Raw genomic sequence first — 27,557 nt, forward strand, 5'->3', positions numbered from 1 at the left:
AGTTTGGACCTATATGAAGCTAACACATAGGGCTAAAACCATAAAAAATTTCAGATCCATTTGATAAATGGATTGATCTCAGCTTGAATTTGAAGTGGCTGCCTTGTTGTGGAAATTCAGTTTGCAGCAGTCATTTTGCGAAAAATATAATCGGAGTTATACAACTCTGATTGAGAAATAAAATATGTTGTTGGAAATATTAGGATGTCTAGTTTGTCATATTAAAATCTTAGAATTTTAGGTAAAGATTTACAATTAAAGTTTTAAAAAGAGTAAACGCGATTTTGTGCTTGGGGGCTTTGGGAGAAGCCTGCAATCATTAAACGAAAAAGAAAACATAATCCAAATGTTATGAAATTTGGGAACTTGATTATTAATACTATTTTTAACGTAAAACAAGCTTTACTTGTTGGACTGTGTGTCTGTTGATACCAAGTTTATGTTGGAGGATTTAGCTTGACAGGTAAGCTTTTGGTTCTCTGATTTATCCACTGTTTGTTCCACCAACTTCTATGGGAGGGTGGTTTATGTGCATAGTATACTTTTACGAAAATGATATATGCATTGTTATACGCTTGAGATATATGGATATGTTTGTTGATGTAATGTATGGATGTGATGTTGGGTACTTACACGATCAGGCAGTGATCCTAGTGTGTTAGGCATGAGGCAACGACCCTCATGTTTTGGTAGGTTGAAAACGTGCGTAATGCCTATCCCATACTCTGCCTAGTTGAAATGCACTTGCATACATCACATGAGATATTTACTGTGATACATGATTTTTCTGAGAATTAAGATATATTGTCTCGATTATATTGATTTAATATGAACATGCATTTTATTTATTATTTTGAACTTATTATATACTTGTAAGTGAGCTTGGGGCGGAAGATTCTTTAAGGATCCCTTGTCTTACTGAGATTTCTGTTAGAGATCTCACCCCGTGTGGGCCATATTTTCAAGTACAGATATTCCTGAGGCTGAGACCTCTGGTGGGAGGAGGTCGGAGTTGAGCTGATATTATGCATGCTTCTTTGTTACCATATTTGGATATGATTCTGCCCTGTTATTTATATATGGCTATTGTACCTGAGACATGATATGACTATGTTGTTTTATTTGGTGAGCATGTGGGTTGTCCATGCCACATTTGAATAATTTGTGTTTATTGCGTACTAGAGTTGTATAAGTTGTATCAGGATTTTGTCTAGGCTAAATGTTATAGTCCCACGAATTGGTACCATATTTATGTTAATGAGGTTATTCAGTGTATTCATTTATTGCAATTTACATACAGACTATTTTTGAAAAAAGATTAAGAAAAAAAGTAATCTCACTTGATTAAGTTGATGTGATTTCATAATTGATTTAATAGCTTCCGCATTTATAATGAGCTGCACTTAGTACCATTTGTATGTTAATACACCGGGTGCACACGAGGTGTTACATGTGTGATCTTGTATGCATGATCAAAGTGTATGTGTCACTAATATTTGAGTTTATGGTCTATTTATGTAACCTTCAAGTCAAAGTTCAATAAACCCATTCCTATAAGTTCTATATCTCTAAAAACTTATTACAAATAGTAAGAACATTGAGTTTTTTTTGTCTTCAATAGTCTTCAAGATTTGAGTTTTCTAGTTGCTTCTTTTAACTTGAAAAGCTTTGACTTCTAGCTTGACTTTGCACATTTGAGTAGCCTTATTGATTTTACACTTTGCTTTGGTCTTCTTCCATTGAAAGTATCCATATTGAGCAATGTTGATCCTTTGTTATCATCAAAACTTCAATATCATAGTCTTCATAACCTATGGTTCAACAATCTCCCCTTTTTTGATGATGACAAACATTTAATTGAGAAATAGGATTAGAAAATCAAAATCATACCCCCTAACTATATGCTCCACTTAGTAAGTAGCTTGGAGATAAAAAGTTAACAATTCCCATAAAAAGTCAACATTTTTCTCCTCTTTTGAAAAACTCTTAAGGAACATAAAGTAATAAAACAATTTCAATTCCAAGATATTTATCCTACTTTTGGCAACATCAAAAAGTGCTAAAATAGGAATATTTCATAAAGCGTCATAAAGTCAACACTTAGTCAAACTAACTTCATATTTACAAGATTAAGCATTAAGATAATGAAGTATACATCAAAATGACTCAAAAACAGTGAAATTTTCAGAATTTCCAGTAATTCCATAAATGTCATTGAAGAACAAAAATGTCTAATTTTGGTGTAGGGGCATTAAAGTAATACCAGTAATCATCAAAACACTGCTCGTGTCACCTTTGCAGCAGAAAGTAACCAACCGGGAGCTGCCACATCAGCGATGGCAGGGAAGAATGTTTGCAACGCCTCAACAATGAGAATTTCATAAAGATGCTGCAAATGAAAAGGGACCACATCAGTAAATAGCACTGACATGGCAAGGAGCAAAGCTCTGATTGGAGAGCATTAGAAGAATTATGCACCATAGATAGAATGAATGGATGAGATCAATTAGAAAAGAGTTAGCGTCTATGAATAGGGAAAAAAGCCTCCACTACATAATCTTCAACTATCATAATATCCATTAACATTTTTTGTTTAGTTTTTGAGTTCTTCTGTTTTAGGATTTTATCATGCTCCCAAGCATGAGATAAATTATTTTAGTAGTCTAAGGGTGAGGTAGAAATAAACCTCTTTGTCTTAGGTTGAAATTGTAACAGAATCATGTTCTTCTTTAATGAATTGTAAGATGTTTCTTGGTTTAAAGTTTTAATTTTGTGAAACCCCTTGGTTTGCAACATCATCCTACGACCACCCAGTCGATGAAACCCTCACAAGGAAGTGTGGAGCAAAGTTAAAAACATTAGGATATTTTTCTATGAGCTAGAGGAATATCCAGAAGGAGCGGCATTGTTATGTGTAAATCGCTTTTGCTAGCGATCCCTTTAACCATATTTCTTCAAAGGAGGCAAACATAATCTCCCTTGAGTTTCAAATCAAAGCTCCTCAAGTGAGTTGGAGCACATGATACCTCTTTTTTTTAGTTTGCTTAGGGAGCAGAAAGAAGGTTAGATAAAGGAATCTTTCTTCACACCCAAAATTGATGGGGGAGCATATTTTATTGTTGAATTCATATGCCATTGTAGGAAGGACCAATAGGGTGAAAATATTAATCCCAAAGTATACGTTTCTTTGCTCTTGAATTAAGATCTTTTATAAACTTTCTTTTGTTAATCTCTCGAAACTCAAAAGATTTTTCAACCATCCCCGTTTACTTTTTGCATCTATACTCTCCTAATGATCTTAATGTTAACTGTTGCTCTTAACTTCTGATCTGACCAATCCAAGATTAGTTGGGCCAAATCACACATGATTGAAGGTTAAAGACTTTGGGCCTTGAATTGTAAGAAGAGGGTTTGAATCTATAGTGATATGTACTTCTCCGTGTATGGGCAGTAGTGAAATTCCTGTGCAATGGAAGTGACTGGGGGGGTACCTGCAAAGACACTCCGCCGCTCGAGTCTGTATCAATGCTAGGTATATGTTATAGTTTATTGGAATCAGATTATCATACTTGGATTTGTTTCTTTCATATTTATAGTAAGCTTTAAGCCACCTTGGGTAGGTGGCATATCTTCTTATTAGTTGTTGTGGATTGTTGCCTTTCTGTCTCAGTTGGTGCCTTTATGGCTATTCCTTTGGTGAACAAGTCTATATAATAGCTTGTCTTCTTAGAGTAGTGGAAAACTGGAGTTGTCTTACTTGTGTTTGCTCTTATGCGTGGTGGAACTCAGCTCGTCACCAAGACCTTCCTAAATCTTTAAATTTATATAAGGCAGCTTCATATGATAATCCGCGTGATGCATTGGGTGTACATTCTGCGTAATGGGATCATTGCGCCTTCATGAGCCTTTTCTGGGCTTTAAACCGTATAGGCCTATATGTTATCCAGATCAGTAGCCCCTCAGCTTGCAGCTTTTGTTTGCAAGCATGAGGTGTGGGATTCTAAAGATATATTTCAGAACTTCTTTGCATGATGAGTTTCCATTACCCTCTATGCACTATATACTTCATTCTACATTAATTAATTCTGCCAATGCAAATACCATCATTAGCTTACCGCTTAGAAATAGTTAATTAGACCTTTAATATTTTCATCTTCTGCACACATGCCCCATGATTGCTGTTTCTAATGACGCTTTTAGCCAAATATCTCTCGGTGACTTTTTGTATTTATACTGCTCTTTATTCGTGGAGGGAAAACATTTATCAAGCGAGAATCCTCTTCTAAAATTTCCATTGAGTACTATTTTCCATCGTCCCAACTTCAAATCTCCTCCAACGACATGTCCTGCTCTAACATTCTTCCCAGAAGTGCAATATAAATTTCTGGTATGTGCATTCTCCTTTTCTTCATTTTATTGCATTTAGACCCTCTTTGAGTTTTTCTTCTTTGTGTCTGGGTTATCTATGGTAAAAAGTTTCATCTCACTTGGTTTCTCGTAAAAGAATGTCTAATGAACATCCATACACTACCTTTTTTAGAATGACCAAGAGGTCTGATTCAACGAACCCCCTCCAAGAACCTTCCTTAGGTCTAAATCCCTTGGAACTGGAGAATGGTTGCTGACGGGTTAAGGAATATCACCTTGGGAAAGGGAAAAGCTTAAAGGAAGCTTTCCTCCAACATTATGAGGATATGAAGGAGATTCTTTTCACAAAAATCTAAACACGGGGCATCCAGAACCTTGTCTAAATAAAGTTCTTCCATTATTCCTCTATTAAGGGTTTCTATGCCAAGCAAACTTGCAAATTCGATTTCTATTTCTAGTTATTGTAGCCCTAGCCCCGCGTCTAATTTGTGTGAGTCACCTTGTAATTATCCCCTCGATCCCGAAGACTCTTTGTGCACAGATTCCATAAATTCAAAGCGCAATAATCCTTCAAGCTTTGCGCATAATGATCCAATTAAAAACCGTACCCAAAGCCCTATCCCCTAAGTGTTGTATATCCTGCGGGGTATCCTCTCAAAAAGCGAAGATTTGAAGGGAGATCCAACCCTTCGTTTTTCAATTCTTCCACTTCCTTCAATTCCACTGATTCATCATCTTCTAACATAGATCTTATTCCTTAAAATATTATGGATATTATGGCCAAGCGCAATGCTGCTGCCGAAGAGAAAAATAAACAATGTCAAGCACAGGCTGCTGAAGAGAAAAATAAATAGCATCAAGCCTAGGATAATGCGAAAGCAAGTACTTTTGGTGTGCGTGATGTGGCGAGTTTAGAATGGGTTTCCGCAATTGTAAAGGAAATGATGTCCCACTTTATTTCTCCCAAGGAAATTGAACAACTGGGTGCTGCCATCAACTTAACCCAGGATAAAGCTGAAGACGACATATGAGAATTATCAGTTGTGCCCAAGAATGAACGTGTTTGCTCCTCACGCTCAAGCGACTCATCCAAATATTTTCTCATGATGTACAACTATTATTTTTTGACTCTTGGAGTGCACCTTCCCTTTTCACCTTTTGTTGTAAAGTTATTCGAACACATTCAAATGGCGCCATCACAACTTCAGCCAAACGCGCGAGCGTTTATTCGAGTGTACGAGATAGTGTGTAAAGCCTATGATCTGGTCATGTTGCCAGAGTCTTTTTTATGTTTGTTTAGTGTTTTTGGTTCTCGAAAAAGTTGGGTATCATTCAGGGGAATGTGAACCATAAATTTTGTGAAGTGTACCAGATAAGGGTGCATAATTGGACCACATACTACTTCAAAATTTATCCCGCGAGGGATTGTCATCCATTTTTCTTGAGTAATGAGGACAATACTCAGTTATTTTCCCTTTACTGGACCAGATATCCATCAGATGAATATAAGCTGAACATTTCATACTCGGATTTGAATGATTATGAGAGAAAGACTATCAATACTCTATATGAAATCGGGCGAAATATATCAGATGCTGGGTTATTGTAGAAAATTAGAATTCAAACATGTTTCCGTTTTTATTTCCTATTAATTAGGATTGATTAGGATTGATTATGATTGATTAGGATTGATTATGATTGATTAGAATTAATTGTGATTAGGATTGTGATAGGATTGATTAGTCATCGCTTAGTCATTCTTAGCGATTCTTTCTTGTATAAATACTCACTCATGTAATTTATTCAATATGAAATATACAAAAACTTCTTTTCAATATGGTATCAGAGCGGGTTCGTTCCTACCCTAATTCAAATCTGAAATAACCATCCAAACACTTCCATCACCGTCAAACACCTCCTAAACACCTCCTTGAATCTGTCCAACACAGAAACCTAGTTTACTGACCTCCGATCAAGAAAGTGAGGTGACCATTCGACTCAGAAGGATCCGGCGAGTCGATCGCCGCTGGACCCATCGCCGTTAGCCGCTGCACGCGCTGCCACGCGCCGTCACACACGCGTCCAGTCTCCGGCGCGTGAGCTCCACGCGCCGCCTTCCAGACGTCTTTTTCCGTCGCGACTTGCACAGACCTTCTCCTCGGCTTCTCCCCTTCCTGTTCCAGAGGTCAGATCAAAAGTTTACAAAACTTGATTTTTCATCAACGGTCAACCCTTCTATTTTTATTCATGGCTTCCTCAAAACACTCTTCCGCCTCCTCATCTGCCCCAAATTCTCAGTCCTCTGGAGACAACTTAGGTTTGCAGATCACCAATCACCGGTTGAACGGTAAGAATTTTCTGCAATGGTTTCAATCGGTTAAGTTGGTCATCCGGGAAAAGGGTAAGATGGGCTATCTTGAGGGAAAAATTAAGAAACCTACTGAGAATTCTCCTGATTATGACGATTGGGAGATTAATAATTCCTTGGTCATGGCTTGGCTGACTAATTCCATGGAACCACAGATTGGCCAAACCTATTTGTTCTTTGATACTGCCAAGGAAATTTGGGATGCTGTTAAACAAAATTACTCTGATCTGGAGAATACCTCTCAAGTTTTTGAACTGAGAAATAAGTTGAGAGACTTTCGTCAAAGGGGTATGACTGTTACTGAATATTTTACTGCACTAACGAATTTATGGCAGGAATTGGATCTTTATTATGCATCTGATCTTAAGGGATTGGAAGCTAATACCCAATTTAAAAAACACTTGGAGAAGGAAAGACTGTATGATTTCCTTGCCGGACTCAGCCGAGATCTTGATGAGGTTCGTGGTCGAATATTGGGGCAGCGACCGTTACCTTCACTTGCTGACGCCTTTGCTGAAGTTCGTCGAGAAGCCAGTAGACGGAGAGTTATGCTGGGAGAAAAGGAGTCGCTTGATAAGTCTGATGATATGTCTGCATTAGCTTCCAACCGTACCATTGATCGTTCCTCCGGAGAATCAAAACGGGATGGTCGTCCATTGTGCACCCACTGCAATAAAATTGGTCATACCCGTGAGAAATGTTGGGAAATCCACGGGAAACCTGCAAATTGGAAGCCCAAAGGACAAAATAAAGGTCGTGCATATCAGGTCTCTACTGATGACAAGGTTGATGAGCCTCATGCATCCTCTGACTCTGATGGTGTCTTTCTTAGCAAGACTCAATTTGAACAACTTCAGAGACTTTTGACTCAACCTCCTAAGGCCACTAGTCATGTGGTCCAGCAAGGTACAGCTTTCCATGTTGATAGTCAAAATCATTGGATCCTTGATTCTGGAGCCTCTGATCATATGACAGGTAATCTTGGCTTGTTTTGTTCATACACTCCATATTCTGAACCTTCTCGGGTCAAGATCTCCGATGGCAGTTTTTCCCAGATTGCAGGACACGGAACCATTAAACTTTCTGAGCTGATTACTTTGACATCAGTTCTTTATGTTCCTTCTCTGACTTGTAATCTCATTTCCATTAGCAAGCTCACCTCTGAGTTGCATTGCTTTGCTAAATTCTTTCCACATGGTTGTGTTTTTCAGGAACAGGACTCGAAGAGGATGATTGGCAGTGCTAGAGAGGATGGTGGACTTTACTACTTTGAGGAGGATGTGACTCATGAAGCTGTTTTCGTAGAAAAAAACTCTATGTTTCCTTTTGATTCATGTAATGATGTTATGCTGTGGCATCGTAGGCTAGGCCATCCAAATTTTATTTATCTTCAGAAGTTGTTGCCAAACTTATTTATTAATAAAAGTCCAAGTTTGTTTTCTTGTGATATTTGTCAACTTGCCAAGCATACTCGTGCTCATTATCCTTCTAAAGTTCACCATGACTCTTCCCCATTTTCCTTAATTCATAGTGACATATGGGGTCCAGCCCGTGTTAAAAATATTTCAGGTACTCGATGGTTCATTACCTTCATTGATGACCATTCTCGAGTTTGTTGGGTGTATCTTCTAAAGGATAAGTCCGATGCTGCATCCGTGTTTAAAAAATTTCATGCCATGGTTCAAACCCAATTCCAAGTTGCTATACAAATTCTTCGTACAGATAATGGCAAAGAGTATTTTAACTCTATTCTTGGAGAATACCTTTCCCAACATGGCATCCTTCACCAAAGCTCGTGTCCTGACACACCCCAACAAAACGGAGTTGCGGAAAGAAAAAACCGACATCTCCTTGAAGTTGCTCGTGCTCTTATGTTTACCACGAGTGTTCCTAAATATCTTTGGGGAGAGGCAGTTCTCACTGCCTCGTATCTGATAAATCGAATGCCATCTCGCATTCTGAAATTTCAGTCTCCTCTTTCTAGTCTTGTTCGTATCTTCCCTTCCTTCCGAGGTGTCTCCTCCTTACCTCTCAAGTTATTTGGTTGTGTTGTATTTGTCCATATTCCCTCCCATCAACGGTCTAAGCTTGATCCTAAGTCTCTCCAGTGTGTCTTTATTGGTTATTCTCCTACTCAACGTGGCTATAAGTGTTATTCACCCTCTCTTCGTAAGGTCTTTGTCTCTATGGATGTCACTTTTTCTGAGAATGACCATTTCTTCCCCTCGACTTCTCTTCAGGGGGAGTCTATAGGAGTAGATGAAGATCAGTCATGGGAACCTATTAATGCCACAGTATTACCTCTACTTTTGGAAACAGGGGGAGCTACAGAATCCTCACCATCAGAAGCCTCCTCAAAATGGGGACAAGCTTATAGCAGGCGAAAGCCTCCTCAAAGTGTGAATAACCCAGAGCCTCTACACTGCCAGGATTCTGAACCATGTTCTAGTTCCAGCACCCCAATACTTGAGTGTCATGGTGAAAATGATCTACACTTGCCCATTGCTCTCAGAAAAGGTACTCGATCTTGTACTACTCATCCTATTTCTAATCATATTTCATATGGAAAGTTGTCCCCAGGGTTTCGTGCTTTCAATACTATGTTGGATAGTACAAAGATACTGAGAAATATACATGAGGCTCTCAATGATCAAAAATGGAGGGATGCTGTCTTTGAAGAAATGAATGCTTTAGAAAGAAATGGAACTTGGGAGATAGTGACCCTACCCAAAGGAAAAAAGGCAGTAGGATGCAAATGGGTGTTTACAATAAAATTCAATGCAGATAATAGCATCAACAGATACAAGGCAAGATTGGTTGCAAAGGGTTTCGCTCAGACTCACGGGATAGATTATCATGAGACTTTTGCTCCGGTTGCTAAAGTCAATACCATCCGAGTTCTCTTATCTCTTGCTGCCAATCTAGATTGGCCTCTGCAACAGTTAGATGTGAAGAATGCATTCCTAAATGGTGACTTACATGAAGAAGTCTATATGGATCCTCCACCTGGTTTTGAAAAGGGAAATGGATCAGTGTGTAAACTAAAAAAGTCTCTATATGGATTGAAATAGTCTCCCAGAGAATGGTTCGACAAATTCACACAAGCAGTCAAAAGAAGAGGTTTCATTCAAGCACAGACTGATCATACTCTCTTCCACAAACACTCTAAGGATGGTAAAATTGCTATTCTTATTGTATATGTAGATGATATAATTCTTACAGGTGATGATATTGAGGAATTGAACACCTTGAAGAAATTTCTAGCAGCTCAATTTGAACTCAAAGACCTTGGCACTCTCAAATATTTCCTTGGTATGGAAGTTGCTAGGAGCAAAACAGGCATCACTCTAACACAAAAGAAATATGTTCTAGATCTTTTGTTGGAAACAGGAATGTTAGGGTGTAAACCTGCTGAGACACCTGTGGAACCTAATACCAAGTTAGGTATTGAAGATGGGAATGAGGTGGATAAATAACAATATCAGCGATTGGTTGGTAAACTAATCTACTTATCTCATACGCGTCCTGACATTGCCTTTGCGGTGAGTATGATTAGTCAATTCATGCACTCACCCAAGGAGAAGCATCTTAGTGCAGTCTATAGGGTGCTTAGATACCTCAAGAATACTCCAGGAAGAGGATTATTCTTTAAAAAGGGGTATAAAAGGACAATTGAAATCTACACTGATGCAGATTGGGCAGGCTCATCAGTAGATAGGAGATCTACCTCAGGCTATTGCACCTATGTGTGGGGAAATCTTGTTACTTGGAGAAGCAAAAAGCAAACAGTGGTTGCAAGAAGTAGTGCTGAAGCAGAATTTCGAGCTTTAGCTCATGGAGTTTGTGAAGGAATCTGGTTGAGAAGACTTCTTCAAGAGTTGAAGATTTCATATTCCCTACCAATAAAACTATATTGTGACAACAAGGCAGCTGTTAGCATTGCTCAAAATCATGTGCATCATGATCGAACAAAGCACGTGGAAGTTGATCGTCACTTCATCAAAGAAAAATTAGATGATGGAAGTGTGCGTTTGATATATGTTCCAACCAAAGAGAAAACGACAGATGTCCTTACCAAGGGCCTACACCGTCCAGCATTCGAAGACTTGATTGGCAAGTTGGGAATGATCAATATTTACCTCCCAACTTGAGGGGGAGTGTAGAAAATTAGAATTCAAACATGTTTCCGTTTTTATTTCCTATTAATTAGGATTGATTATGATTGATTAGGATTGATTATGATTGATTAGAATTAATTGTGATTGATTAGAATTAATTGTGATTAGGATTGTGATAGGATTGATTAGTCATCGCTTAGTCATTCTTAGCGATTCTTTCTTGTATAAATACTCACTCATGTAATTTATTCAATATGAAATATACAAAAACTTCTTTTCAATAGTTATTGAGCACCTTCACCATCCTGAACGAATACACTGAAGAGGATATTAGAGTCTTCTTGGGTAAATGTTGTGTTTATTATTGCATTTTTAACTGATTTATTCTTTGTGCTATTAATTTTTGATCTGAGACATATTGTATTTTTTACTTTACAGATAGCTCAATGTCTTCCAGATTAAAACAACTCGAAGCGATTGTTGCAAAGAAAGCAAAAGGTGGCTCCAGTCTTGCTGGAATTAATCTGCCTGTTGCAGAGACACGCACCTCTCCTTCTAGAGTACAATCGAGACATAGTTCAATGCGCTTTTCCTCCCCTGGCCCTCAAACGACCAAAACAATTGCTTCCTCTCCTTCCAAAGGGAAGAGTGAGAAGAAAGACGCCGCAAGAAGCAAGAAAAGGAAAACAAATGATTTTAAAACTTCTCGTCAGGATATTACGTGTTGGGGGTGCAATTGGGGCATTTCGCAAGATCTCTTTGCCAAAGGAAAAGAAATTGGCCATCTTATAGAAGACATGAGCGAAGATGAATGGGAAGGTGAAAAAACTGAACATGGAAAACCAGCCCTTGATGTCCTTGACAAGTATTATGTCATACCGTATTATTCTTGCAAAACTTCGTTCTTACGAAAACATAGTGTAACAAAATATTTGTCACATGTACTGTTTTCTTCCTAAAGTCACGCATTGTGGCTTTGAGAGAAGATCTCTCTGGGAAGAATAACCAAATGAAAGAACTCAAAAAAGCCAAGAAGGTAGCAGAAGATGAGAAAACAAATTGTCCAAGGAGCTAAAATAATTGAAAGTCCGCAATTCTACACTAAAAAGCAGAAAACGGGTTTTTCAAAACAGGTGAAGGATTTGCTGACGACAATTGGCTCCTTAGAGGAAGAGAAGGCTAATTTGAATGCTGATATTGTACCAAGCACTTTTTGAGAATGAAGTTGTTGGTACTTTCAACAGTATCATTGAGCAGGTATGTCTCTTCAATCCAACTGCGAAGCTGGACAATGTGCATTATCTGCACTTTGTAAAAAATGGACGACTGATGAAACTCAACGAGAACCAAGAAGAAGAACCAGTGGAACTAGTGAGCTTGATGGACATAGAGACTCTGCCAACTAATCCGTAGAACATAACTGACGTCCAGACTGATGCAGCTGATGAACCTCGCGAAATGTCAATTCAGACAGTCTAGAGTCTCTTTCTTTTTATTTTTCTTATTTTTTTAATTGTGGTTTGTATCACAAAGACATGCTATGTAAAGACTTTTTGTAAGCACAGTTTGTTCTATGTAGGCCACTAACACTTGTCTTTTTATTGTATTGGTACTTCGAATCCGCTAAAGCTTCAATCTTCTTCAATCCTTGCTTTATACTTTTCCCTTTTAGCGCAATGGAAATTTTAATCAGTTAAGGCTTTATCTTCCTTTTTAGGGCGATGGAAGTTTTAAACAGTTAAAGTTTTACCTTTCTCTTTACTGCTCTGCGCAAAGGAAGTTTTAACCAGTTAAGGATTTACCTTCCTCTTTAGCGTGATGGAAGTTTTAACTAGTTAAGGATTTACCTTCCTTAATTTCTTAATGTACTAGAAGTTTTAACCAGTTATGGCTTTACCTTTCTTTTTATTTGAGCGCCTTATGGGCTAAAATATTCCACGATATGATAAACCTGTAATTCTCTTCGCAAATAATATTAATGGTAATAAATTGCATACATCAAGTACAAAGGAAAACAACTAAAAACTTTTAGCTATAAAATAACTTAAGTTTATCTGCATTCCAAGTATGCAGGATCACAAGTTCTGATAATGTTTCAACGATATATGCTCCATTTTCAGATTTCCCTTTGATGCGATAAGGACCTTCCCAATTGGCTGCCAATTTTCCTTGACGCGCATTCTTGTTGCCAACATCAGCCCTTCTAATGACTAAATCCCTAACGTTGAATCTTCTTTGGATAACTTTTAGATTATATCTTGCTGTAATTCTCTGTTTCAATGCTACCTCCTTAATATAAGCCATTTCGCGCATTTCCCCAACTATATCCAAATTTTGTAATAAGGCCTGAAAATTGCTATCATCTTTTGCATAAAGCTTTCTCCATGATGGTTCCCCTTTTTCAACTGGAATCATTGCCTCACTACCATATACCATTCTGAAAGGTGTTTCACCAGTGGTTGAGTGAGGAGTAGTCCTATAACCCCATAAAACATAATCAATATGTTCTGGCCAGTCCCCCTTTACTACTTCCAATCTTCTCTCAAGTCCTCGTTTAAGAATTCTATTCGCGGCTTCAACTAGTCTGTTAGTTTGAGGATGCTCAACTGATGTGTACTTATACTTAATTTGCATATCCTTAAGAATTTGATTAAACTTTCTATCTACAAATTGTGTTCTATTGTCAGTGATGATGGTATGAGGAACTCCAAATCTACATATTATCTTAATGTAAAAGAATCTTAGAATCTTATTGGCAGAGATAGTTGCTAATGGTTCAGCCTCAATTTGTCTGGTAAAATAATCTATTGCCACCACCAACCATTTTAATCCTCCCACAGCAACCGGGAAAGGTCCAAGCAAATTCTTTCCCCACTGATAGAAAGGCCATGGAGACAATAAAGAAGATAACCCTTCAGGAGGAGCATGATGAATATCAGAGTGTTTCTAACATTTTAAACAATATCGGACGTGCTTTTTTGCATCCTCGTCCATTGTGGGCCATAAATAACTTGCTCGAAGTAATTTGCGCGATAAAGATTCTCCTCCCATATGGTAACTATTTAATCCTTCGTGGACCTCAGATATAACATATTCTGCATGCTCTGGAGTTAAACATTTGAGCATTGGAGAAGAAAATCCCTTCCTAAACAGTTGGCCATTGACAATAGTATAAAATGAAGAATTTCTTACCAGTTTTTTAGCCAGATTTGAGTCGTGTGGAACCTCGCCCTTATTAAGGTAATTCATATTGGAGTCATTCAATTGGTCTTTGTCTCTAGAGTCTGCTCTTCATTGTCAATCATTGGATCTGCGCAACTGGATGGCTTGGCTTTGTGCTTAGTGATTGCCATTACTATGCTTGGATGCGGCACACTTTGCTGTATTACTGATCTATTATTACCAGGACACTTTGTATTAGCAAGCTTTGATAATATATCTGCCCTAGCATTTTTTTTAAGCGAAATATGCTTAAATCTAACATTTTCAAAATCTACAAGAAATAAACGTACCTTTTCCAAGTAGTTAGCCATCAAAACTTCTTTTACTTGGTAAGTTCCTTGGACTTGTGCAGTCACCAGCTGAGAATCACTTTTTACCACCAATTTTGCTGCTCCTAAATCTTTAGCCATTGCTAATCCCACAATCACCGCCTCATATTCTGCCTGATTATTGGAGGCTTTAAAACCAAATTGAATGGAATGCTCCACTGTAACTCCTTGAGGACTTTCCACAATAATGCCAGCCCGGCTCCCTTTAACATTAGAGGATCCATCAACAAAAATTTCTCATTCACCATTTGATTGTGCGTAGTTTGAATAAGTAATTTGTACAAGAAAATCAGCCAACACTTGTGCTTAATTTCCTGGCATGATTCATAAATAATTGCATAAGAGACTGATTAGTTCTTACTTTGACGGAATATCCTTGAAAGTAATGGTGCAACCTGTGAGATGTTATAATTAGCGCAAATGCTACCTTCTCAATCTGTTGATATCGTGACCCCGGACCTTGAAAAGCTTTACTCACAAAGTAAATGGGTTGTTGCTCGTTGGCATCTTCTCTTAACAATACTGAACTGATAGCCTCACTACTGATAGCAAGATAAAGCACTAAGGGTTCATTCGGCTGGGTTTTTTCCAACACTAAAGGATTATCGAAATGTTTCTTTATCTCAACGAGACCTGCTTCACATTCTAAAGTCCATTCAAAAGTAGTTTGCTAGCGCAAAAGTTTGAACATGGGTAGTGACTCCTGCGCTGATGCAGATAAAAACCTGGTTTAAAGCAGTTATTCATCCCGTAAGCTGTTGTAGCTCCTTGACATTTCTTGGACTGGTCATCTCCAAGATTGCCTTACATTTATCAGGATAGCCTCAATCCAGCTGGAACATAAATCCCAAAAATTTTCCAGCTGGAACACCAAATGCACGTTTAGTAGGATTGAGTCGTAATTTGTACTTGCGCAATTTTTGAAACACTTGTTCCAAATCATCTGGATGTTATGGAGTTGCAACAGTCTTGACAATCATGTCATCAATATAAACTTCAAGCATGCAGCCAATTTGTTCTCTATACACCTTGTTCATCATATGCTGGTATGTTGCGCCTGCATTTTTAAGACCGAAAGGCATGATGTTGTAACAATATGTTGTCTTATCAGTAATAAAAGTTGTTGCCTCCTCATCGGGTTTAAACATCAGAATTTGATTGTACCCTGAATATGAATCCATAAATGAAAGGACCTGATACTCTGCTAAATTGTCAACTAACTTGTCAATGGTAGAAAGAGGATAAAAGTCCTTTGGACAATACTTATTGAGATCTGTGTAATCTGTACTCATTCTCCATTCTCCATTGGCCTTCTTAACCAAGACAACATTAGAAAGCCACGTAGAATACATAATTTCTCTGATAACTCCTACCTCTAACAATTTTGTCACTTCAGAATCTACCACTTTTTATTTTTCAGGAGAGATCTTACGCTTCTTTTGAGCAATTGTCTTGGCCTGTGGATCAATTGTAAGATGGTGGCAAACGAAATCTGGGCCTAAACCTGGTATATCAATGGCTATCCAAGCAAACAAATCTTTATTTTTTAGCAAAACTGCAGTAAGTGAAATTTTTTTACACTTTTTAGTATATGCGTAATCTATAATATAAAAGTGTACCTTAATTGTTCTCTCTTTCGGCATAACCCCAAAGGTTACTAGCATTTCAACGATATCTTTGGGCTTCACGCATTCTCCAGAAAATTCAAGCAAATCCGTACAGCTAGGGATTATGTGTTGCTCTGGAATATCCATCGCGCGAAATGCCTCCCAAAAAATGATATCTGCAGAACTACCGATACAATTAGAATTCTTTTTACCTGGAGGTTCGTTATGCAAGCAGAAATCACCAAAGGATCATCGTGACCAGGAACGATACCTCCATAGTCATCATGGTCAAAATTAATTGACTCGCGACCTTTAAGATGTGTGGAATCTTGTGCATGGTTGCTGACAGTCATGAAAGCCTTTAAGTGCCGCTTCCTCTGCGAACTTGTTTCACCTCCTCATGCTATTCCTCCGTCAGTAGTGGCTAAAACTCTAGAAGCATTGTTGGGCAATTGTGGAGGTCCATGGTCCCTTACTTGTTGATCGCGTTGTCTTTCGCGGGGTGACCCTCCTACTTGTCTATTATTGCACCTATATGGTGTGTTCGTACTCCTACGAGACGTAGTACAATTCTAATCTCTCTTTTCCTAAAACCTTCCTCTATTAGGATTTCTATTAGTATCAGGGCGTCTATCGCGCCTCTTTGCGCCTTATAATCCTTGCAGGTAGCTATAAATTCCCTTAGTTTTTCCGCCCTGATTAGTGCCTCTATGGTGTTTTTAAGGTCATAACATTCTTCTATTATATGACCAACATCTTCGTAAAATTCTCAAAATTTAGCTGCATCACGCCTTCTGTAAGAACCGGCACCGTTAATTAAGGAATTTAATTAAATAAATATGAGAATTAGGAAATAATTTCATAATTGACCCTAATAATTAGGAGAAGGCTTAAATAAATATGGTAAGGGATTAATAATGTTGAAAGTCGCTTTTCTGATGAAAAGTGCAGATATCGGTTCTGCTCCACGGTATAAATGTGTACCGATGAAATATCCCGAAAAATTATGAAAAGTTTGTATATGTCACTAGAAAAATATATAGGACTGGTATAACAAGTTTCAAGTCAAAATAATGTGAACTGGTGCCAGAACTGATACTGGCTAAGTCAAAGCGCGTACCGGAAAGGTGCTGCAAAAAGTAAAATAAAAATATGACAAATCTTAGAAAAATGAGTAGGTTCAGAATCTTAAATTTGGGATTAAAATACTAAGCGTAGCTATTAGCGCTAATACAGTGCGATTAAGACTTAAGTGACATATATAAGGCCTTGGCACATCATCCTAGGTCATTGTTGGTGCCTCCTACGTGACCTTTTGCTGAAGCTTGCTGCCTCCATCAGCCACCACCTTCCTCTCATCACTTGTGAGCCAAGAGACCACCTTTCCTCTTGGTTCCTTCATCAAACCTCCTTGTGTGTGAGAGATAAAGCCTTGGGGGTGGATTAGAGACCTTGTGTCTGAACCTTGGGTCTCTGTTTGGAGGGTTCTAAGGTCTGTGGTACTGAGTTATTGTGGAGGAGGCATTTTCCTTGGTTGTGGTAGTTTCAAGTGTTGAACTTTGTGGTGAAAGGGTCAACCTTGCTATATATTTTCATGGCTTTGGGGTAGTCTGACCTTGGGGAGCTACAGGTGAGCTCCAAGAGCACCATTACCTCTATTTTAAGCATTGGGTAAGTTGTTGAACCTTGATCATGATTTTTTAGTTGCTTAAAAGTGGAGTCTTGGCATGTTTAATGAGTTGTTTAAGTAACTAACACGAATATGAACCTAATAGGGGTATAAAAATGCATGCTTGGACGTAGTAATGGGTTAAAAGTTGAACCTTTGAGTGATATCTTTGTGAAAATGCAGAACTACATTCTGTCGCGAAATATCCGGATATGAGGTCTTGTGATATCCGAATATGGATATCCGGATATGATATCCGAATATGGATATCGAGATATGACCCCGACATATATCCAGATATTTTGGATTTTCGAGAACAGTAATTGTACTGTTCATACAGAATGACATTTTGGGTTTGTGGACCCATGATTGGCCAATGTGGACTTCTGTAATAATTAATGTAAGTCAGAATCAAAGTGATTAAGGGCTTATGGCTTTGTGAGAAGGCTAAAGACGTGAAACATAAAAGGAAAGCATTGTCTTTAAGTTAGATGCTTATAGATTATGAGTGTTGATATGATTTTTGGTATAAACAGACTGTGAGAGTGTTGTTTGTGGACCTTGAGCTTGGTTGGACTTGTAGATACAAAGTATGTTTTGATGATAACAAAATGGCAACAACAAAAAGAGAAGAGCTTTAATCAAGAGCAAAAAGCATCAACCATATATGGATATTGAAGATGTATGATGTAGCAACACAAGAAGAGTGATGTCATATCAAAGTGGCAAGATCATTGAATCAAGAGCAACAAAGAATAATTAGAAGAGCAACACCAATTATCAAAACCAACAAAGTGTCAAGCATTGTCATATCCAACAAGTCAAAGCATCAAGTTCAAGTAAAGATCCAAGACACAAGACATAAAGCTAAGTCTAAAATCATATTTGGAATATATCTTTAGGACTTAGAATATATGTAAGGGTATATTATAGATTGCATTGCATGAGCTCAAAGTTTTTCTCAAAGTAAACGTGTTTTTTGAATTGCATAATCATAACCTTTATATACTTGAAAGAAATTTGAAAAACTCATGGAAAAGATCCTTGACATATTTTATAACTTCAAAACATATTTATCAAGTCAAGATCTTTCACAAAAAGTGGTTAGAAGCAAGTTAGAACACATTTGAACTTAAAATTTGTTGCATAATTTTGCTGCTTCCTTCCATACATTTTTTCGTATTCAAGATGATGGATTTGGATCTTGTGTTCTTCATATAAGTTGTAAATCTTTCTTTTATCTTTCCAACGACACCAAGATCACATCAATCTGACAAGTATAACTCAAATTATGCCCAAAATACGAAACAGTGTTCTTGTTGTCAGGTTGGTAATCGATTACCATAATATGGTAATCGATTACCATTTGAGGTAATCGATTACCCATCATTTGGTAATCGATTACCACTGTGACATAATGCATATAACAGCTATAAATGGCTAGTTTTCAATGGAAACACTATATATACATTCCCAATGACTCTAAAACGCATTGGGCATCATTCCTACACATATTAAGCATATTTTGAGAGCTTTTACACTATCATTTGCATATTCTTTCATATCTTTCAAAGATCAAACATATTTGAGCTCATATATTGAAAATTCATATACCCATAGTGCTTCAAGTTGTATATCCACACTTTGAGAGTGTATATTCATTTCCAAATATTTCTATCCTTATATTCTTGAGTTGAAAGGGTTGTGAGACCCATTTTTTGAGAGGTAGCCAAATACCTAAGTAAATTTGGAGTGAATTGTAAGGTTGCCAAGTACCCGTAAACTTGGAGATTGTAAGGTATCCAAGAACCCGAATTCTTGGAAGATTGTAAAGGTTTGTCAAGCACCCGTGAAGCTTGACCATTAGTGAAAGAGTTGATCGAGCAGCTTCAGTCTGGACGTAGGTCACAAGTGGTGGTGACCGAACCAGGATATATTGTGTTTGCAATTCTCTAAACTCTATACTCTTTATTTCTAGCACTTTAATTGTTTCTTTGATATCTTGTAAGTGCTAGAATAAATTCTATAATTGTGATATATTATATATTAAGGATTGTTTGAATGTATTGATTAGCTTTTCATATATCAAAGTTTGCTTGAAATGATTATTTAGAAACTAGAATGGGGCTTTTGTGAAAATCTTGTAATACTCAATTCACCCCCCCTCTTGAGTATGGAAGCCACATTCCTAATAGGACTCTTATTTGGATTGATTGCTTAGAGGTAAGCTTTCGTGTCCTTGGTTTAGCCATTGTTGGTTCCACCATACCCCATGGGGGAATGGTTATATGCATGATGTGTTTTCATGTATTGATTTATTGAAATGCTTTTGAGCTGTTAAGTGCAAATGCCTATGATATGTATGTGATGTTCGCCTAGACGGGATTATGATCCTGTGGGCAGGTACGACATTGGCGTGTACTTTTGTGGGTTGTAGACGTACGTACAACCTACACTTCCTCTGATCAGTAGAATAGTTAACACACATGACATGATGATATGATGCATTGCACTAATTTTGGAACTTATATGATATTACTGCTTTGAACTTATATTGCACATGTAAGTGAGCTTGGGGTGGAGAAATCCTTGAGGACTGTAACACCCCGTATATATCCGGTAATGTTATCATACTATCGTATTAAGCAGCGCTTAATTAAAAATGCGGAATATCTTTTTCTTTTCAATTATGATGTCATTATCATTACCAACTTGCTTATTAATCAATTAATAAAACAACGCCTGTATGTAATTGCAATAAAACAGCTATCTAAATATACCTCATATCATAGATAATAAAAGTGTGGCTCTAGTCACAGAACTACAACAACGTAGACCGGACCATCTATCAGTTTATACAACTCCAATCTAAAATACTAACATAATGTGTCATGGACAATCCCCATACTCACTCAAATAAGGCAACACGCCCAACATCAGTCTCAACAACAACATAAGCATAAATAGCGGAAAACATAAACAGCATCCATATCCAGTCATGGCAGTAAAACAGCATAATAACATCAACTAAGCTCTGGCCTCCTGCCGCCAGAGGCATCAGTCACCAAACTACCGGAACCTGAAATAAGCATTCCCCAAACGTGGGGTGAGATCTCTAAACAAGAAATCTCGGTAAGACAAGGGGTCCTCAAGGATCTTCCACCCCAAGCTCACTTACATGTGCAATATAAGTTCAAAAGCAGTTTATCATCATCAGTTCTAAAATAGTGCAATGCAGCAGATAATCATGTCATGTGTCTCAATACTATTCTACTGGCCAGAGAAATGCAGGATTTATATACGCCAAATACCCACACTAGTGCAAGACGCTACTTGCATCCACCCCGGATCACCGTCTTGTATGGCGCTACATACTCAGGTTTACCGTCAAGATGGAACAACACATGCATATTAAAAGCCATTACACATAAAGCTCAACAACATTTCAAATATTCAAAGCATGTAACACAACATGCATACAACCACACCCCCATGGGACATGGTGGAACCACAACATGGCTAAACCGAGGACACGAAAGCTTACCTTGCAAGCTAACACCCAAGGCCAAGAGTCCACAGCTCAAAGTCCAAACACAGCAAATTCGCAATCTGTTATGGACAAACACTATATCAGTAATAGTGCAACACAAGCATATAACTTAAAGACAACGTCTTTCCTTACGTTTTACGTCTTAAGGCTCCATACCAAGCCATAAGTCCTTAATCACAACGATTCTGACTTAGTTCATTAATTACAGAAGTTCAACTTCATCAATCTAGGGTCCACAAACCCCCAATAGCCTACTGTACACACGGCACAACTACTGTTCTACGAAATCCCAAAATATCCGGATATTCCTCGGGACCATATCCGGATATGCAATATCCGGATATCTCACTGGACATATCCGGATATGCAATATCCGGATATCCAGAATCCCATATCCGGATATCACATATCCGGATATTTCTCGGGAAGATATCTGGATATTTTACGACAGAATGCAGAAAATGCATTTCGTGAAGATATCCTTCTAAGGTTGGGTTTTTACCGATTTTAAACACCTAAACATGCATTTCTAGGTGTGTTTAACCAACCTCAACATTAAGTTATCATCTTTTAACCTTTACATGCATCAAGGTTCCATTTTTACACACTTAAACTCAAGTTCAAGGTTGAAGATCATACCACAAGCTTAAACTCAGCAAGAATGACCCAAGGAGCTCACCAACAACCCTTCCAAGTACTGTTTCTACAGGTACACGAAAATGGACCAACAAGATGAGTCATTTCCTCACCAAGGAAGCTACTTGGAGCTCTAAACCACCAAGAACAAGATGACTCTTCTCCAAACTCTCCAACTCAGAACAAGAACCTCACAAACAGCAGCTCATAAACTCAGAAAGATGACTCTTTTCTGCTCACAAGACTCACACCCTCAAGACCAAGTGTTTAGGAAGAGGTATCATGGAGGTAGAAGGTCACAAGGCTCACACAAGGGAAGAGAGCACCAACACAGAGCAAAACTGATCAGCCACCACAAGAAACCCATGCATAGAGACAGTTTTCTAGGGTTATGTGCCCTTAAAAGGGTATTTATAGCCACTTACCCAATTAACACACAGTATTAACTTTAATTGCTACGCTTAGCATTTTAATCCCAAACTTTGGAATCTGAAACTACACATTTTTCCAAGAATTATCATATTTTTCTTATAATTTTCTGGGCACCTTTTCGGTACGCGCTTTTCAAAGCCAGTACCGGTTTCTAGCACCAGTTCTCATTATTTGGACTTGAAACTCGTTTTACAAGTCCTACATATCATTCTAGTAATTATCATGCACTTATTATAATTTTCCGGGATACTTTTTCGATACATATTTATACCGACTAGCAGAACCGGTATCTGCAATTTTCTTCCGAAAAGCGACTTTCAGCATTATTACTCACTTACTATAATTATTAAAGCCTCATAATAATTATTAGAGTCAATTATGGAATTATTTCCTATTTTCTCATAATTTATTAATTAAATTCCTTAATTAACGGTGCGGGTTCTTACAAGGACCCTTTGCCTTACTAAGATTTCTGTTTAGAGATCTCACCCCATGTTTGGGGCACATATTTCAGGTTCAGGTAACTCGGGGGTTGATACCTCGGGCGGCAGGAGACCAAAGCTGAGTTAGATATATGCTACTTATGATGATTATGCTTGGATTATGTTTGGATGCTGGTTTGCTTTACTATTATTATCTTGTTATCTGATTTGAGACTCTGTTGGGCCTTGTTGCCTTATTTGGTGAGCATGGGGGTTGCCCATGCCACATTGATTGACTATGTCTTATTTAGATTCGACTTGTATTAATGTATCAGGATTATGTCCGGACTACGTGTTGTAGATCCGTGACTTAGATACTCACCTTTATTTATATGTATTGAGGATATTCAGTGTAGCTAGTTGTCTATTTGCAATTTACATACAGGCAATATTTTGAAAGTGATTAACTAATCAACTTGGTAATTGATAATGACGTCATAATTGAAAAGAAAAAGATATTCCGCATTTTTAATTAAGCGTGGCTTAATACGATGACATGTTAATAAACCGGGTATACACGGGGTGTTACACCTTCCATTTTTCTTCTGTTGGAGGTTTTGGGACATTAACGAAACCAGCTTGAAAGACTTCCTTCAAGATGCGCCTTCGGGAAGCATTCAAAGGAGTATAATTTTCAAACTCTCCCATTTTCTCTTTTCCTTGAAGCGTCTTTGAAAATCTCTCTGTAAATCCTTTTCAAAGTTATTAAGATATGATTTTACCCCAAAATCATCACGAGAGCGCTTATATTCCTCAAGATTAATGATTTTTCTGATCGCGCTCTAAGGTCGTCAGTAGTTCGTGGGCTGTGTTTTGCTAGAGACATAGAAAATGGACCATCTAATAATCCTTCTATAATAAGATGTAAAGAAACCTGAGGATCCAGATCTTTTACCAAAAGAGCCTTGTCAAAACCTGTTGAGGTAATTGCGCAAACTCTCATGTGCGCCTTGCATGACTATTTTGAAGGCATGAGTTGATTTGTATTGCACCTTACTAGTAGCAAACTGTATAAGGAATTGACTTGCAAGATCCTCCCAATTATGAATTGAATCCGATGGTAAAAAAGAATACCATATAAAGGTTATCTCCTTCAGCGTTGTTGGAAACAAACGACAAGCAACTGAATCCGAGACATCTTAAGCCATCATATCGGTTTGAAACTGCTCTAAATGTTCCTGAGGGTCTCCTTTCCCGTTATATTTTTCTGTAGTAATCTTAACGTCCCTCGAAATTGGTAAGTTCATGACCTGAGAAGTGAAAGGATGCACAACTCGAGAAACCATTTTAGAATTTCCCTGAGAGTTTTCATGTACCTCTCGCTCCTCGATTTTCTTTTTATCTTTGTTTGAAGGACTTGGATCCCTTTTTGAACATTCAGGTCTTGGTTCACTTTCATCAGATTTTTCTATTTTAACCTCGTTTTCTTTTTCTTTTTCTCTCGTTTTTTCCTTCTCACTTTGTAATTTTTTTAATTGAGACAAATCTCGATTTTAGTGAGCAACTTTCTTATTTTGCTGAGTGATGAGCTCTAACAGTTGTTAGGTGGTGGGCGAATTTTCATTACGTACTGAAATTAGAGCAACAGATGAAGCTGATTTCTCACGTGAAGAAATATGTGCTCCTTTCTTCTTCCCCTTGGAACCGTTTTGAGATTTGCTTCTGGTATCAACCATGTTTTTGATTTGTAAAGGAGTGGGATTTGAGATTTATCGTCCCCACAGACGGTGCCAATGATCTGACTAGCTAGTCCAAGATTATTTAGGCCAAATCACACACGGTTAAAGGTTGAAGACTTTGGGCCTTGAATTGTAACAAGAGGGTTTGAATCTTTAGAGATATATACTTATCTGTTTATGGGCAGTAGTGAAATTCCGACACAATGGAAGTAACTAGGGGGTACCTGCAAAAGACACTCTGATACTCAAGTCAGTATCAATGCTAGGTATATGTTATAGTTTATTGTAATAAGATGATCATATCTAAGTTTGTTCCCTTCATATTTATAGTAAGCTTTGTACAGCCTATTGTAGGTAGCATACCTTCTTGTTGGTTGTTGTCGGTTGCTGTCTTTCTGTCTTAGTTGGTGCCTTTCTAGCTATTCCCTCGATGAACAAGTCTATATATATAATAGCCTGTCTTCTTAGAGTAGTGGCAAGTTGGAGCTGTCTTACTTGTGTTGGCCCTTATGTCCGGTGGAACTCAGCTCATCACTAAGACCTTCCTTAATCTTTAAGTTTATATAAGGAGGCTTCACATGATAATTTGCGCGATGCTTACGGTGTACATTCTACGCAATGGGATCATTGCGCCTTCATGGGCCCTTTTTCTGGGCTTTAAACCTTATGGGCCTATATGTTATCCAGATCAACTTCTTTAGTCAACAACATATATTTTCAATTTCAACATTCTCCGCACTTTTTTCAAGGCAAGTCGAATAAGTTTAAAAAGGGAAACCAGTGCTTAGTCATTGCATGATTGTTTGACTTTGTTCAAATAGCTGATGACAAGTGCTCCTTGGTAAGACCTTAAACTTAAAACAATTTGGCTCCTCGACAAAAGTGTCTTCGTACCTTTTATTTCTTATTACTATGTTTTCTTATTTACATTTCTTTTAAACATCACTTTTACAATTGTTCCCTGAAGACGATAATCTGGAGCTTATATAAAACCTTATATTACTTGATGTGTAGGCTTAGACAACTTGGATAAATTTGCTCTCTTAGTAATTAATTGCTCCTTAGTTGCTACTTAACCTTTTGCTCCTACTTTTCCTTCAGCGCATCTCGGCCCAACAAAATACCCCTCCAAATATACATTTCTAAAACTTTATAATCTCGAATACACACCTGCACACCTTGACTTCAAGCCCTTGTATTCAGCATCTAATGATCTATGCCCACCCCTTATTACGTTCTCCATAGCTAATCACTAAATAGCGGATTAATCCTTCAAATCGAACAAACTTTAAAACAACATTTTAAGTCGAGAAAAAGCTACGAAGCCAATCTGACTTTTTTTTTTTTGGAAACATGACTTTTAAAGTGTTTTAAACTTACTTCTAGAATCATTTAAATTCTCTTTTATTTTTGTTTTGTTCCTCGATCTTTCCTCCTTGTAAATTCTGCACAACACCAATCATCAAGCCTAAAGTTGCATGATCCCATTGGTCTTCACTCCTTTTGGGGCCATTTTCCATGTGGGTGTCTTAGCCCCGGGAAAAGTGCCATTCTTTCTCACCATGTCCTTGTCGGTGTTTGTAATTTTGCTCAGTATAATGAGGAATTGATTGATGGATTATCAGCAACCATCCAGTATAACGCCATTATTGATGCTTGCACTTTTTTTTGTGGCTCCTCCATCGAGCCCTTTTGTGTAGAAAATTCAATCGAAATGCCAAACTTGGTACGGCTGAGTTGTGTGTAGCAAATTCATTCGTAATGCAAAGATTTGGTGGTAGCTAGGGCTGTGTTTTGTGTGGTAGGGGTTTGGTAGATTGTTAGGTTTAATGGAAATGACGATAGAGGTTGATCAAGGAGGGTGGGGTACGTAGGTATTTTTCTTGTGTTTAATTAAGAACACGTGCTATCATGTTAGTGGATAACGTGTCATGTTTAGTGTTTCTCTGGTAATGAACGCAAAAGCTTAAACTGAGAAATGGAGACATAACAATGATTTTTATATTATATTTCTGTAATAAATTTGAAACATTCATAATCCTTAGTTTAAAGCACTTTAAAACTTTACAAAACAGGAAAAAGAAAATGAAATATGGATGGAAATAATTATAGAAATGAAAATAATTAAAATAAGTTATTTTTATCATATATGATTAATGATGTACCTAATTCTCGATATTCCTGTTACTCTAAATATTTTCAACCTACAAAGCGAGTCGTTTAAATTTTAAAAGAGCAATCATCAGCTAATTATTTGATAGTGAACTTAGAAATATGGAATATAATTAGAACGCTACGGTTAATATAGTGGAATATTTTCAAATACTGAACGCACTTCAATTAATCAATGTACTGTAAGTATCGTGACGTTTGAATAAGCCAATGATGTCAATCAAAACAAGAAGATGAAGGTTAAGTAAGTGGTTCAGAGTATCTTGCCCCAAAAAATAAAAGTGGTTCAGAGTAGAGGAATCCACAATTGGTTAGTTTACCATATAGAAAGTGAGAAAATGACCTAATTGTTCCTCATTTTTAACTATTTAAGAAGATAAGGTTGTTAAGAAATACTCTAATAAAGGACGTCCTACTAGCTAGGTCTAGAGGCTACCGCGGAGTGAAGTAAGTTTCCCATATATGCTCTCATTTGCTTAATTAAGAGGAACTGTTATGTGATTTTTGGAGTAAGTGAAATCTATTAAATTTATGGTAGCAACATAACACAAAAACATTATAAATATTTATATTATTAATTAAATTTATATTTAAGCTTGAGTAAAACTTCATGAATATTTATATAAATTAAAATAAAATTTTAATGCCAATATCATTAATTATTTAATTTCTTATTTCATGAAAATTATATGACATTCTAAGACAAATATAATATATGTGGTATTTGTTTAACAATTTAATTTTTTAGGTGAGATGATTGTTTAATATGGTATGAGAGCCTCTAAGTGGTCATAAGTAGAATCGGCAAAACGGGCTCGGCTCGGCAGGCCAACCCGCCAAACGGGGCGGGGCGGGCTGAGTTTTTCAACTCATCTCAAAAGCGGGGCGGGGCGGGGTGGGGCGGGCTCATTTTTTGGCAGGTTGA

The sequence above is a fragment of the Gastrolobium bilobum genome, unplaced genomic scaffold, assembly GCF_033153095.1.
Source record: "Gastrolobium bilobum isolate Gb01-03AN ecotype WA unplaced genomic scaffold, APGP_CSIRO_Gbil_v1 utg30710, whole genome shotgun sequence".
Taxonomy (NCBI): domain Eukaryota; kingdom Viridiplantae; phylum Streptophyta; class Magnoliopsida; order Fabales; family Fabaceae; genus Gastrolobium; species Gastrolobium bilobum.